We start from the raw sequence: 15,839 nt of genomic DNA, 5'->3' as shown, positions 1-15,839 counted from the left end.
AACGCGGACCGAGTTTCTCACAGAAAAAGACACTCAACAAATAAAAAAAAAAGTCCTTTTATCACCAGCGTCCATTTCGAACTTTATAATGCCTTGGACTTGTCGCGCCGTTTGTTTTATGCGACGAATTAAAGAATGTTTGCCTAGAGTGAATTAACAAAGTTCAAGCCCCATTGACTGGGTCTTTTCTAACTATATTTTACATTTTCCAAGTTTATCTTTCATTCATAGGGTTAACACGAATGAAGTTTCGGCTTCACAGGGTCAACTCATTGTTTTATGGGTAACGAATAAGAAAGCTTGATTTTTATTACGCTGTACCTTTCACCTTCTTTTCTGTGTCGAAATTTTATAATTTAGTATTAAAATCGCTTATTTGGTAGAAATATTAATTTTGTCCTATCATATCTAACGGTTAACCGCACATCATCTTCCGTTAACAGCGAATAAACAGAAATGAATTGTTTAATTGGCCATTTAAAGCCTACGATTTTTCAGAGAGAATATTACCATCTTGGTTATATAATAATTACATTTTCCTAATTAAAACATTTTATGTACTTTTGCCTAAAGCCCTTTAAAATTTCTCTTTCGTTTATTATTTAAAACCATGGATCAATAAACGAGAGGACACGACTCTCGTTGCATCCCACGCAGGGCCGGCGGAGGGTAGAACTACCCACCCGGAATTTCACTTCAGAGCAGAGGTGCTTATACGAGAGGGGAAAAACCCCACCACCCTCCCAGAATAAGCCCCTTCTATGTAACTAAGAGGGTAAGACACGGCGGGATAAAACTCCGCCTTCCATCTTGCTTTTTGGCACCTGCGCTGTACCCTCTTTGAGGGTTGCCTACCCCCTTTTCTTACGTCAAAAAGGTCTTTTTCCAAGAAAGCGATGGTAGAATCGTGTCCTTCAATTATTGGTCCATGGATTTCCTTACCAAAAACCCGGTAAAAATATCTTTGTAATTCCAACTAATTCCAACGAGTTTTGTTTCTAAAATTCACGATTTCACAGTAGGTAGCTTTCGTTGCTGTATTTGCAAGAAAATGCAATTAGTTCTAAAGTCTGTTCGGTTTTAAGCAAAGTGGTTTAAACTTTTAATCCATATAAACCCACGCTTTTCATGTATTTACAATAAATTGGAGGCAAAAGCCAATTATATTTCATATAGGCCTACGCAGGGCTTGATGGGTTCGTGACAAAATTTCAGAAAAGTAAGTTTAAAAACCAATGTTTGCTTTTTTTTCGTAGCAACACGCCAACGGGTGGTGAAATTATTTTTTCCATACAATATATTCAGTCGTTTACTTAAATTATATCTTTTATGAAACATTTTTTTTTTGGTTAAACAGAGCCTTTTGTTGACGATTACGCCCACGTTTAGGCAATAAAATGGACTTCCAAACATACAGCAACAAATAAAAACTCGTAGGCCTATATTTTGAACCTCTGTATGCAATATAGCGTTATACGTAGATTAGCTTTGTAAATACCCTATTTAAACAAGCTTTATATGTTGTTGACTATTCCATAGAAATGTTTTATTCTTTTTAAAAGTAAGCCTATATGAAAATTCATCTTCGAAAAAAATATAAAATTATAGGAGGAAATTGCTACAAAACATATGGGAACACAGAAATTTTACAAAAAGCTGAAAATATAAATATAGATAAATCCTAATAAGAATGTTAGCTATTTAAGGGAGTGATTTTTATCGATTCTTCTACTAATTATATACATCCAGGAAATACCTCTGAATGATTTTAAAATTGAAATTGAAATTAACTTGAGATTTCATATATTATTTGAAATAAGCACCTCCGACCAATAGCGTCTTTTGTTAACAAAATTCACGCACCACTTTTGTGACATCACGTGCAATTTTTATCAAATCTCACGCATAATTTCATTCGACATGGAACGTACGTGCCACGGGAATTTTGTTGACAAATTGGCAAGGCGTTGCATGATTGGTCGGAGGTGCCAGTTTCAAGTTTTCTATGAAATTTCAAACTAAATGAATTTTAAAATCACTCTGGATGTTTCACTATACAGAATAGGTTTTATAATTAGTAGAAGATTCTTTAAAAAATCACTAGATGTTCCTTTTCACCCTCCAATTAACGTTTCTAGACTAAATAATTTCTCCTGGAATATTTGATTATTTATAAATTTTCAAATATTTTATTTCTGAAATCAATATTAGAATCTGGCTAATCATCTTTCTTTGATATTAAAAACAGCCAAATTTAGATCTAACTCTCCTTAAAAAGTTGCTAAATTAATCATATTTCTGAGCTTTTTATATCTTTAAAAAGACGGGGACGGAAGTTTTGGAATTTTCTAGACCATTAAAGTAAAGCGTTATTAGAGAGTTTAAGCATCCCCTAAACGCGTACGTGTAGCTACCTTCCACAGTGCATTAGACCAATGCATTGTCAAAGGTGGCTACACGTACGCGTATAGGGGATGCTTAAACTCTCTATTGAAGAGAAAGTAGTTCTAGTCTAAAGGGTCGAATAGGTTTAGGGTTTCCAAGGGAATTTTTACGTTCTGAAACTTAAGCCTATTTGTTTGTCAAAATGAGAAGCAATGCCTTTCACTTTAGAAGACAATTTTTTCCAGGTGAATAGCCTCGAAATTGAGCGGAAATAAACCTAGTTTTTCTGTTTTCGGTTTCCTAGTTAGAACTAAAATCCGATCCTCCATACCGGCGCGTTTTCAAAATCTTCCCGCATCTAAACAGGGTGTTCGGAAAAGGGTAGCTCGACCAAATGTCAGTGAGTTCTACGGGCAATTTTGAGTCAAATATGTTCTATGATATTTTACACAAAGGACCACCATTTACAAGTTATGATTCGAGAGTTTTATGGATGACCCCTTAATTAAATTAGAGATTTATCTTTTAGTTTCTTACATACATTTAAGGGGGTCTTCCTTAAATCATAACTTGTAAACGATGGCCCATAAAACACATTGTAGTTCAGTCCTACCATACCACCCTGTATGATCCTACGAAAGTACTGATAAGATATCTAAAAATTGGATCATGCTTTTAGCTTTTGGTTTTTTAGAGCAATCGCAGTTTGTTAGTGGTTCCAGGGAAACTACAGTTCGTTATATAAAATAATAGTAACTACGAATGAATGATCCCGAATACTGAAGTCTAAGGTTGTTAATTTTCGGGGAAAAAATGTTTATTTTTCATCAATAATAGAAAGTTTACCGAAAATCATAAAAATTAAATAAAAAGCTAATTAGTGACTGGGTTTTGAATGGATTTTCTAATTATGAAACTTTTTAATTATATTGTTATTGTGACTGATAAAGGCTTTAAAACGCGCGGGGAAAAGCAGCTTCTATTTTGCTTTGTTTTGAAATGAAAAAAAATTAGGAAACATATTGGGTTGGAATGAATTCAACCTCCCAAGCTACGTAAAAGATAAACTCTCTTCATTAATGTTCAAGCACTTAAAAAGCGTTTGTCAAATTAACCACGGATTAAAAGTGTTTCATTTTCCCATAAAATTAACAGATTACGCAAGTTATCAAGTAAAACGACTTAATTCTACATTATAGCATAGACAGACAGCCATTTTCCAAAATATCACTTCAATATCTTTATCTAGAAAGCCTATATCAAAGGAATACAGACACGTATAAAAGCTGTTTCTTTCTCCTTTTTAAAAATACCTTGGGGGCCCTTAAAATCGGAACGATAGTATTTTTTAAGAGTATGTTCCATTTATTAAGCAAACTCTCAAGTTAAAACGACTATAAATTTTGAACTTTGGGGGGGGGGATCAGTTTAGTTCGGAAAAAGAGAGCCTTCGGTATGGGGTATTCCCGTATCAAATTGATAGATGGCGGCGTGTTGCGTGCAACTGAATTCCTGATTCATGATGTACTAGGAAATTTAAACTAGCAGTCAAGGGCGAGTGTGTCGCATTTTTAACTATTATTGTAAAGTTAAAACAGCTTTAGAAGAGACAATATGTGGATAGTCTATGTATTTCAATACATAAAATGAACTACTTCGAATAAGGGATAGTAATTTGATGTGAGTGTAACCCTTTAAAGACCAATGCAAAATATTACCTAAATTGACTCAAAATAACGATATGCAGTTGTCAAGTTGGAAAGTCAACTCATTTACAGCGTTCTCACTTTACATTGTTAAGCTTTCTGAAAGTTGGAAGCTTTGAAAAGCTTTTTATATCCTCTACTAAGCCTAATGTGAACAGATTCAGGGTAGAAAAAAAAATCTGAAGAGTTTAAAATCGATTACGATAAAGAATTTAAAACTAGCCCAACGCTTCTTTCTTGTCGAAAACCATTCAAGAGTTTTTTCTCATATGAAGTTTATAAAGGGGTTTCTCGACTGTCAGAACCCAGTATACCCAGCTGGTGAAAAAAGGAACACTAAAGAGGGTAGTCGAGAAAGGCTGAACCGGGGGGTCAGTGCCCCAAGCGGCACCCTGGAATTATCAATATTCAGGCATGCATTAAACTCTTTGAAAAGAAATATATTAAGCGTGTATGAAAGGAAAAATGGGCTTATGTACGGAATATTTAACCCGGGAACTCTAGCCTTCACCCACAAAACATTAGTCTTTCTTTGAAGTGATAGGGTTAGGGTCACAGGTTTATCATAAAATTCGAATGGAATTTGAGCAGGATTTTTGAAATATTCACACAGAACACGGATTCTAAAAACGTTTATATACAAAATTTCATAGATAAAAACAAAAAGATCTTGTACCATATCTTCATTGACGTCCTCAAAGCCCAAGCTTTGTGATTTAGACTTCACGATCTCGTCTACCATGTACCATATCTTTATTCACGTCCCCAAGGCCCAAGCTTCGTGATTTAGTTTTCAAAATCTCGTCTACCATATGAATGAGTGTTAAATCATAATGAATGGAAGATTCTGATTGAGCCACAATAATTTCCCTCTTCGACGTATCACTTATGTCAGTGGCCTCTCTCAGTCTCATATCTCTACTATCATTACCCCGCCCATATATTAAACAGATGTCTCGTTACTCATTGGTTATGAATATTTGAAACGATTAAACTCATGGTTTATAACGGTTAAGTAGATAAACTTAGAACTTTAAATGTTGTTCCAGACTTTAAGTAACGAACCTTCAGAGTCTATAACCTAAAATTAACATCATCAGATACCAAACGTTTTCAATTCACGTATCTTTCAATAAACGCTATAAGAAACCATATGGTTTTGGGCCTTTAATCATATAAAACTGTTGATGCCAACAGACGTACTGTACCACCGAGGCAATTTGAAAGAGTGAGAAAATGAGGTTAGCTAAAGTAAGAGGACGAGGTAAAGAGGGCAAGGAAATGGTTTCGAACTATTTTAGAAAACGTCAAGGTAAGTCCAGGCCCGATCTTACTTCGCTTTCAATTACTCTACGCCCAAGAGGTAATGTCAACTTTACACGCGGGACTTGTCCACCTTAAGCGGAAGAGACCTCGAGTACAGATTGAAAGGGGTCAAATGGGAGTAGGTCACGCTAGGTTGTTTCACGTTGCGCGAGATAAAAAACGAGCTAAGGTCAGTACGAAGCGAAAAAGTCGGAAATCTCCGAGCTTCCGGGCGTTGCCATGACAACCTACACGTAGACGCGCGGGGATTCTTAACCCTAAACCAACACTTCCTTCTTGCCTAACTACCACTGACCCCAAATCATCCCCATTGTTATTAAAGGGAGATTGAAGTGGTATAGCTTCTAATGCGGGTCTCGAATTAAGGAGTTCTTAATCTATTGGGTGTTTGAACTCCGGTCGTTCGACGGAGAAAGGGGATGGTTTTGTATTGTTGTTTAATGGAACAAGGACCTGTTGGACCAGGGTCTTTAACATGAAAGACCTGCTTGGATCAGGGTCTTTTAACATGAAAGACCTGCTTGGATCAGGGTCTTTTAACATGAAAGAGCTGCTCGGATAAGAGTCGTTTAACGGAGACGAACATGATTGGACCTGATTGGATCTGGGTCGTTTAACTGAGATGAACATGATTGGACCTGATTGGATCTGGGTCGTTTAACTGAGATGAACATGATGGGACCTGATTGGATCTGGGTCGTTTAAAGAAGACGGACCTGATTGGATAAGGGTCATTAAACATAAAATATCTGTTGGATAAGCTTCGTTTAAGATGAAAGATCCGATTTGGATAAGAGTTGTTTAACGGAGAAGGACCTGTTTGAATTAGGGTCGTTAAACATAAACGACGACCTGTTAGATAAGGATCCTTTAACGAGAATGAGCAATTTGAATCAGGTGTCTGTCCTCCTTTAACGCCATTCCATCTTCCCTTGAAGTTCGCCTTTGGTATGCACCCATCTTAACCGTAGTTTTCTTTAAGAACAAAAGTTAATGAGTTGTGGCTCCGGAGGCGTGGGGTTACAACATCAGTTCGCCCCCCCCGCCCTCCCAAGACATCCCTTCCACGTGTGCTTAGACGAGCGTATAAGCAGCGGCTGTCCAGCCGTTACCGCCGAGATAATCTCGGAAGCATCAAATATTTAAGCACCACGAATTCGGCCATAGCCACCGGTCACTTGTTAAGCCTTGTACCCCAATATATACCTTTTTATACTGACTGAAAAATAAGAAATCATTTTTCTCCGAGTCTATGAACCCTTTCGATAAGAAACGTCTTTTCAAGCGATATTAAAGTATAAAGGATTCATATGCACCGTTTTGAGAAGAGGATGCGAACACACGCGGGTTTCAATTGAAATGGTCTATCCAGACGGATGTGGTATTTCCAAGCTGATTGAGTCTGGTGGGATTTTGGTGGACGGTTGGAGAACGATGGGATATTAATAGCGGTCACGATCGATAGTTTTCGCGGTGGCTTGTTGTCCGACGAGGACGAGCGAGAGGGGGAGGATGACGCGATGACTTTTCAATCATTCAATAATATATATCAGTGAATATCAACTTGAAGTTCTAGTACGTACAAAGCTGGTCTACATCCTGCCTCTTAGCATAAAACTGCTGACATTTGAAGGTTTACCACTTGCTTATGTATAATGAAACCAGAGGATAATGGAATGGGTAGTAAGCCTTGGCAAATACGCCTCTATAACATCACAGTAATATACTTCTGAGGTAGATATTACATCTGGTCAAACTTGTTTGCTTTCTGGGAGTTTTATGTGATTGTGTAAGAGGAACATTCTAGTTATATTAAAGAATACCATGATACGCAATATCAAGATAGGAGACCTGAAGATGCGCCTGTAAGACGCGAAACTAGTCGTCTTAACGCGAAAAACTATTTCGTATTTTATTATTTTATGGCGTAAATAAAGTTGTCAACCTTTTAATAATATAACCTATAAGTCAATCCCTGACTAACTGATAATCAACGTCTTGTCCTGAAATATTGCAGGAGCGTTACTCTTAAGTAGTTTACATGCACTAAGAAATATTTTTCAAATTCTCCACCATCTTCAAAAATGGCGGCCAGTAATGTAAAAAACCTTCCTTATGGAATAATGTCAGTGTATTTTAACAGATTTCCTTAATATTTAGTATACTTGTCACCTATATCCTATGGAAGGGCCTTATGGCTTTCAATTTTCCGCCATCTTTAAAAATGGCGGATCGAAAACTAATGAAAAATGTCCAGACTGTCACGCCAGGTGTCTTTGCTACTAGTAAATTTATAATTGTAGTCCAAAACAAAGCCTCATTTCTGAAAGTTTCTCTACAATATTACAGGGCGGGCGGTAAAATCGGTTAGAGTACAGCGCCGCTAGTGAGAGGAATTGGAACTAGGAATGTTAGTAAGCGCAGCAGGAATTCTTTTTTGTTTACTTATTTTTTAAATTTCAGCTCATTCTATGTTTGTAATTAGACGACTGTTTGGCCAACATTAGAATCGTCAGAGAGCAGATTTCGATAACAAGTTCGACACAGATGGTGTCCCTAACAAAATATTTGACACTGCCCCTTTATAATTAGACATACCTACACCATATTTGCCTTAGAAAGCGACATTTATCCTGAAAATTATACTTGGATTTCAGAAGAGTACACTTTCAAGTCAGGAACATTATTGTAATCCCAACGAACAGTAAACATGGATGGCGTTCTATTCAACGCTATCGTCAAGGGACTGAATCAAAACACGACCGAAAACTCTCACATATACAATTTCAAAATTTAATGACTCGACAACTGAAAGCCCAAACCATTCAATTATTCAACAATGAGCTTAAAAGTTACTTGTTTTTGACTTTCGGATTCATAAATAAATAATACGATCCAATTGTACCAGATTCAGCTTGACGGATTTAAATTCAAATCAGGAACAGTCTAAACAAGTTGGGAAAACCAAAATGTTACCTCTCCGAGTAAAGTAGAATATTACCTCCCCCATTTATTTTCCCTTAATATGTATTATTTCTTATTAGTATTTAATTAAATTATAATTATGAATGATTATAAAAGTTGGGTGGGTATAGGTTCCTGACTAGGGTTCATTTTATTCTGCAAACTGCTAACGCGGGGCACTAGTGTAACAATGGACTCACACACATACAGACAGACACACAGGGAGACGAATTTTATTACTCTTTCTGCATTAATTTTGAGTTGAGAGTTGACTTGAGACAAAAAATAAATGTATTTAATATGATATGTTTTCTTCGTTAATTATTCACTTTATTGCGCGTTACATCCTTTTAAGAAAGAACAATTGAATATTTTTAAGAGACGTGACTAAAATTAATGTTTGAAGTGCAGCGTATGCCTATTGTTTCGTCTCATTGGTACATCCCCGTCTGCACTGTGTAAAAACAAAAGATCTCGACTTGGAGACGCCATTAAAGGGGATACCTCCTCCCATATCTCTAAGTACTATCGCAACACCACGTGATAACCCTCCTTATTTTTAATTCCTGCCTGCTATGCCCATCAGGGCAATCACTAATACATGGTTCTGAGACTAGGAGGATTAATACCATTTGCACCAGGAGGCCTGGCTATACTTGACAGACAAAGTGTAGTACTAAGTAGCCTCGCCTCCTGGTGTAAATTGTGTCAATCGTAGTCTGAAAACTATGTATAAATACTCATGTATATATATGAATTACTTCACGCTTATAAGCATGACGTAGAAAGGGGATTGGCGGGGATGTTTTCGTTGAAACTAAATGGCGTGCAGTCAACGACAATGTTCAATCGAATTTAAGTAAGATTGTGTAACAGTTCCAGGACCCCGCCCCCTCCCCTCCAACCCTACGGTCTCTCCTAATGCATCGTAACACGCGAATGTCAGATAAAACGTATATAATAGTAACGGACACTTTTTCCTTTACGAGCCATTGAATCCAGAATAAAATGTACTTCAAAGCTACACGAGAGGTTTATGGTACAGTAGTGGTAGTATAAAACCACTAAAACAAGAATACCTATCTTCGAGAGAAGTGTACCAGCTAGCACAAAGCGAGGTAGGTAATTGTAACACGATTCTTCCAAACATCATTTTACATTTGGAGCAAGGTTACTAAACCGAATCACATACGCGATAAATAGTTCTCTCGTCGTTACTCTATTAGCGCTGCTTTACTATTTGCCAAGGCGCATGCGCTTGTGCGTTTTTGTCCCTCCACGTCAAGATAATCAAGGTTTGTGGATTGATTGCTGGGGATTTAGCACCAAATAGTTATAGAATTCACTCCACGGTGTGATAGTTACCCATCTGAAGTTTGATGAGTAGGAGAGCCAACCAAAAGGGGACTTTCGCCTGGGAACAATCATGTTACAGGATTAAAGTATAAAGAGGATACAGAGTGTCATCCTTCTCCTATTATCCCCTTCTGCTAAAACGTACTCTTTCCTCCACCATGTGGTAAGAAGGGCCGACAAAATTAAGTTCTTGAAAGTCAAGATAGCGTTAATCATCAAACATTAAATTCTAGGATTCGATTTATCTTTCTGGTCTTATTGCCTTTGAAGAGGATCGTACGGTCGGTTTAACAAGTAACCGGGGTAAATATCTTTCTTCATTTCAAAACCCCAAGCTCAAAATGAAGTTCATCGCGTGCAGGAGGCTTTCAAATAATTGTGTAAACAAATATATAGGATATCGTCAACATAAACAACATGAAATGTAAACAAATCTGTTTAAATAAATTTCGTATAAAATTGACATGAAAGCCACTATTTTGTTTTTATAAAAGAGGCGTTATTCGTTTCATGTTCTTTGGGCGAAAATTTTCTATGAGATCTTGCAGTCCGGGTCACTGTTTTCGAGTTATGATTTGAGTGTTTCTGTGATAACCGCTTAATTAAATTTTAGGCGTCATCCGGCGTCATCCGTAAAATAATTCAATCTTCTCTTGAAAACAGTGGCCCGGACGGCAAAATGTCATGGAACATTTTCGGCTCAAAATCGCCCAAAGAACATCCCACTTAATTCATGCCAGACTAATCAGAAACACCCTGCATAGTGAGCTATTTTAATCACTTAGTCCCAATTTATAGCATTTCGATCCTTATTTTTGATTAGATTGTTAAATTTCAGCCTCCCAACTACAAGCTCTGCTTAAAATGGGAGGCTCAGAAAAATTCATTGTAAAAAGTCATTATGTATTTCAATAAATTAAATTCAATATCAGTGTGATAAAGAAAGACTGAAAAACATAGACCAAAAGTAACTAAAACATTTGCGTATATTTTTAACCGATAACAACTAACCAAACTAAGGAAGGAAACGCTGGAAAAAATGTTCTTCGTTCAGGTGAAAAACGAGAGCACCGGTTACGTTTTTCTGGCAGTATCAAAAATGTTTATTTTTATAATTTCAAATTATATATAGGGTGCTTTAAATATAGGGTGCTTTAAAGAATTCGAAAATACTTAATTATACCCAAACTGAATAGAAAATAGTAATCTGGATTATTTTCCCAATAATTGATCAATTTATTAGAATCCATTACCTGTCGAATTTCTTAGGGAAATAAATGCGAAGGTTTTACTGGGTTAATTTACGCGAATAAATTTTGATACTCGCAAGTACCCCTTGCCGATTAATTCACTTTAGACTTAACGGATGTCTCTACAAAAAAGGGTCAGTTTATAAGATTATATGGCTTTATTTTTGACGTATTGGGAGCAACTGGAGAAACTTAATGAAGAAGAAACACAGATCCCGTTAACATCATATTGGAATAGGGAATAGAAGCTAATGGAATTGCGCTGGAAGAAACCATGCGCATTATTGCTTACATATGATGTTTACCGGCTTTTCCTAAATGCATGGTCATAAACCCCAGGTCTAAAAAATTAAGGCCAATTGTGCATGATTATTTCCAAGAATATAGTTGAATTTATGATACTACTATTGGCAAGTTAATTAAGATGATCGTTTAGATTTGATCAAAATGATTGCTAAAAGTCATAAATTTGATAATTCTGGCATAAATTAAGGGGAATGATCTTTGGGAAAACGATTTTGAGTCGAAAATGTTCTGTGACATTATGTCGTCAGGTCTACTGTTTTCGAGTTATAATTTGATTAGTGTTTTAGGGATGACCCCTAAATTAAATTTTAAATCATTGTCTAAATCAGTTTCTTAATTGAATTTAAGGAATCACCCTAAGATACTTTGACCAATCTTAACTTGAAAACAGTAACCTGGACAGCAAACTGTCATAGAAGTTACATTTTCGACTCAAAATCACCCAAATAACATTAAAGCTAGATTCCCACTCGACGGAAAACACGACGGAAACCCGGCAGAAAGGGGTTCGACCGAAAAATCTTTACGCCGAGCCCGACGGAATTTCCGTTCAGTCGGGCGTAAGTTGTGTTCTATTTTTTCGGTCGTGTTCGGCGTTACGCCGGTGTCTCAGCCAATGAAATTATCCCACTGACAACGTCATAAATTTCAAGAGCGCACGCACACGCGAGATCGATTGATAGCCGCCATTTTTTTGTGGTTGACCAAGGCTTATCGGAAACATACTATAACGAAATTATTATGATAAACTTAAATTTCATGATGGGGAACTAACTTTCGCTATAAACATAAAATCCTAAGCCCGGGTAAGCTCACGTAACTTTCACTATTGGGGTTAGTGAGTAAATTAACTTATGGTCAATTGGTTGTCTAGGGGTTTTGGTAAAAATTAAGATAGGGGAAACAGATTTGGAGTTTGCCAACAAATCATTTAATAACAATAATAATTACTAAAAAAAAAAATAAGAATAAGACAATAAGACTTATCAACTTAATACTAAAAGTATAAACATGCACACTTAATTATAACATGCAAAATAACATGCACACTTCATGCAAAATTATATCTTTAAATAATCAACTTAAATTAACGATCCTAACATAACGGTTTTAACATTTAACTAACATTAGAAATAACCACATAAGGGTTTTACAATTAAACCTAAAATAATGTTAACCACATAAGGGTTTTACAATTAAACCTAAAATAATGTTAACCACATAAGGGTTTTACATTATCCCTAATATAATTTTGACCACACAAGGGTTTTAATCTCATTGTTCAAGAGTTCTAATAAATAGTCATAACCTCCAATGGAGTTATGATAAGAAGCCTCGGGAGGCGAATTAAATGTTTGGGGTACTTATCGCATGGTTGATTTCACAACGGAGTAGCGTGGGCTGGTACGGGCCCTGGGTCCCCGGTAACGGCGTACGGCAATGGACGGCATGGAGCGGTTACGTAGTGCGTCCTCGACTGGTATACAGGAACGACAGCATGGAGCGGTTAAATACGTCCTCGGTTTAGTCAGCGGTAACGGCAGCACGGAGCGGGCGATAATGTCCTAGGGCACGAGCCCCACCAAGATAACTTTGGTACTGCTTCCAGGTTCCATCAACCGAACTTAAAAGTTTTCGCGCTAAGTCTTTCATAAACCGAACTTAAAGGTTTTCGCGCTAAGTCTTTTTCCGCGTTAGGGCCTAAGTATTAAAATACGTGGCATAGTTTCGGGACCGTCCTTCTCGTTTACCAAGCGTTACGATTCTTCTTCTCTATTGTCCCAGTTCAGCTTTTATAAGATATTGGTGTCTTCAGGCGCACCAATCACCGTTCGACTTTCTAGGGTCTTTGAGACCCACGTGACCCAATCATATGTCGACAATTTGAAGTCTTTGGATTACGTCCGCATTTTTCGTAGCCCTGGTGGTCAGGAATTATTTTCGCGTTTTCCCCATGACCTTTGGGGTCATGGGCCACACACCTTCTCTTTATGAGAGTCGGTAACAATACACTTTTTAAAAATAACATGTTTACAAACTAAATATAGCACTTGAGGTTAACAAAAATAGCATTGGCAAATAGGGTTGACAAACTCCGTTTTCTGGATAATAAAAGGGAATATAAAAGGGGGTAGGCTCCTATGGGCTCTCACTAACTCGAACAGATTCGTTACGCGAGAGAATTGTACAGGTGGGGTGGACGTCATGGCCATTGACGTTCCACTGGGAAAATTTGAATATACCCATCGAATGCAGGTGTGCGACCAGCGCTTTACCTTGCCTTCGAGGGGTTTTCTTAAAGGTAAGATGGAATAATAAGATTTATTCAAGGGAGGGTGAAATAATAAATTTTGTCGTTACAATACCACCAAGAAAGAAAAATTAAACTAACGGAAGTAAAAAGAGATAAGATGTTAATAAGGAAGACCCCATTACTGAGAAACAGAAAATATCCCTTCTTGTACGATCTAAGCTACAAAGGGACCAAGATACCAATTCAGAGTGTGAAATAGATGTTGTGGAAACAACTCAAATCTGTCACGTGACCCAAAATTATCTACCGCCAAACAGAAAATTCGGTCGTAGTGTGAACGGTCTACCGCCGGACGCCGGCGTAAGTTAAAATTTTTACCGTTGGCTGTGTGATTTCCGCCGGTTTTTTTCGGTCGAGTGGGAATCAAGCTTAATTTATACCAGACTTATAAAAAAAACGTAATATTTATTCAATATGGAGCCAATTTACCATCTCAAGCATATTTGATCAACGCATTTTTCAAGTTGTTAGTGTGATAGTAAGCTTGACTCGCTTATTAAATAACGTTACAACAAGGGAAATATCCTCTCTCAAAGTGGCAAACCAGACGAGACTAGCAACAATTCGAATTGAATCTTTCAACCCACGTATTTCAGCCCGAAATTCGGGAAAACTCGAGATTATTAATTTCAAATTTCGTCTACGACAGTGCACGTATATAAGGTTGGTTGAAGCAGAAGGAAACAGCTCGAAAACGCAAACCTAACAATCAAGAATTCTTTCTACGGTTTCTGTCTCTCCAGTCCGTTCTAAAAATAGGTTTTTGTTAGAGAACTCGATCGAGAGTCTGGATCCGGAAGAGAATACGCGATAAACAAGAGCAAATGCTGGAAATCTGATGAAGTGCCAAGGCTTAAGATTTTCAAACTATACTGACTTATGATGGAATAAGTTTATAAGATATGTTCCATAAGTATGTAGTAAGTAACTAGTTCGAGAACGACAAGCGAGATTTAATTGGCTATACACTCTGTTTTGAAGTCCATCTTCCTATTTAGTCTGTAATAATCCTTTGACAGTGCCTCGCCAGGCGTCGCTTTACGAGAATCTATGAGCTACGTCAATTCATGACAAGCTCCAGTTTGTAACCAGTGACAAAGTTATGGTGAACATATCTTAAAAACTTATGATAATGGTGATATTTTAGTCACTAGTAACAACAAGTTAACAACAGCGATAAGCTTTGCATGCAGGGCCTAGATGTGATAACGCCTGACTGATTTCTCATTAGTTTGCTCTGTTAACAACACCTAAACTAGGTATAAAATACAATTCAAAGTGGATTAATATACTATATTACGTGAAAAAAAGACAAATTTTCCCAAAATTTGTTTTGGTAATTTACAGATTTTAAAAATTACGCTAAATTCATATCTCTAAAGTTTGCCTTTAGATGGGCAACTAGGTTTTGGTTCTAATCCGCTGCCATTTTTAAAAATGGTAACCAGGTAAGTATCAAGTTATATTTAAGGGCTAGCTATCGTACATTTAAAGCTTTACCCGTGCAATACCATTTAAATTTACAGGTTATTCATATGAATTCTAACTCCACTTCATAACATTTTCGAGCACGTTGAATATTGTCACTCGCTCGCCTTCGGGACAGAGAAACGAAACGGTAATCCTATAGCAAGCGCGAACAGACAGAGACAGTAGGCGGGAAACTTGTGGGAGGATGATGTGGGATATACAGAAGTTACGTGTCCAGCGCAGTAATCACCGCCTCGGATCTCTCAAATGACTTTCAAAGGCTTAAAGGAATTTTCTACATCGAGTTGAGCTGGTCAGTAAAATACACCATCCCATGCCTCGGTACCAACTTAGAAGTCGCTCCAACTTAAGGGAGAGATACAATAAAAAAAGAAGCGAGAATTCCGCTTCAAAACGTCTTTAAGTAGGCCTATGTGCAGATGGGGATGAGAAAAAAGGCTTAAAAAGCCACGTGACGAAATAAAACGATGAAGTTAAATTATCCACATTTCGAAATTATTTTGTTACAATTCCATTCTCAATGTGTGCAGACATTTTTAGTTTTTTATCTCTCCGAGTGACGATGACGTCACGGAGAAGTATTACACAGGACATATCTGTGTGTGTGTCTGTCACCGTGTTCGCAGAAAGCAATTTTGGGCTTCTACACTCCCATCGTTAGGATCAAGAAATACGTGGCGATCGGCTAGGGTTACGAAAAATATCTAAGCTCCCAATGGCAAGGCTTCCACCAAAGGTTCC

The 15,839-nt window shown here is 37.2% G+C and overlaps 1 protein-coding gene and 1 long non-coding RNA gene across 3 annotated transcripts in view; both read right to left on the bottom strand.

The window, feature by feature from the left end:
- The window catches only part of IA-2 (tyrosine phosphatase IA-2), a 410,032-nt gene that overhangs the window by 333,516 nt on the left and 60,677 nt on the right, over positions 1-15,839 (bottom strand). The gene's annotated exons all lie outside the window — the stretch shown is intronic.
- Positions 12,204-13,940, bottom strand: LOC149702912 (uncharacterized). Its single transcript, XR_016381883.1, has 2 exons — positions 12,496-13,940; positions 12,204-12,455 (listed from the first exon to the last, which is right to left on the bottom strand). It is a non-coding gene; the product is annotated as an uncharacterized LOC149702912 (long non-coding RNA).

This window comes from Phalangium opilio, unplaced genomic scaffold (assembly GCF_054372755.1).
Source record: "Phalangium opilio isolate 3A_F unplaced genomic scaffold, DU_Popi_V2 ptg000017l_1, whole genome shotgun sequence".
Taxonomy (NCBI): Eukaryota; Metazoa; Arthropoda; class Arachnida; order Opiliones; family Phalangiidae; genus Phalangium; species Phalangium opilio.
The sequence above is the reverse complement of the archived record's forward strand: the minus strand, read 5'-3'. Positions and strand labels throughout refer to the sequence as shown.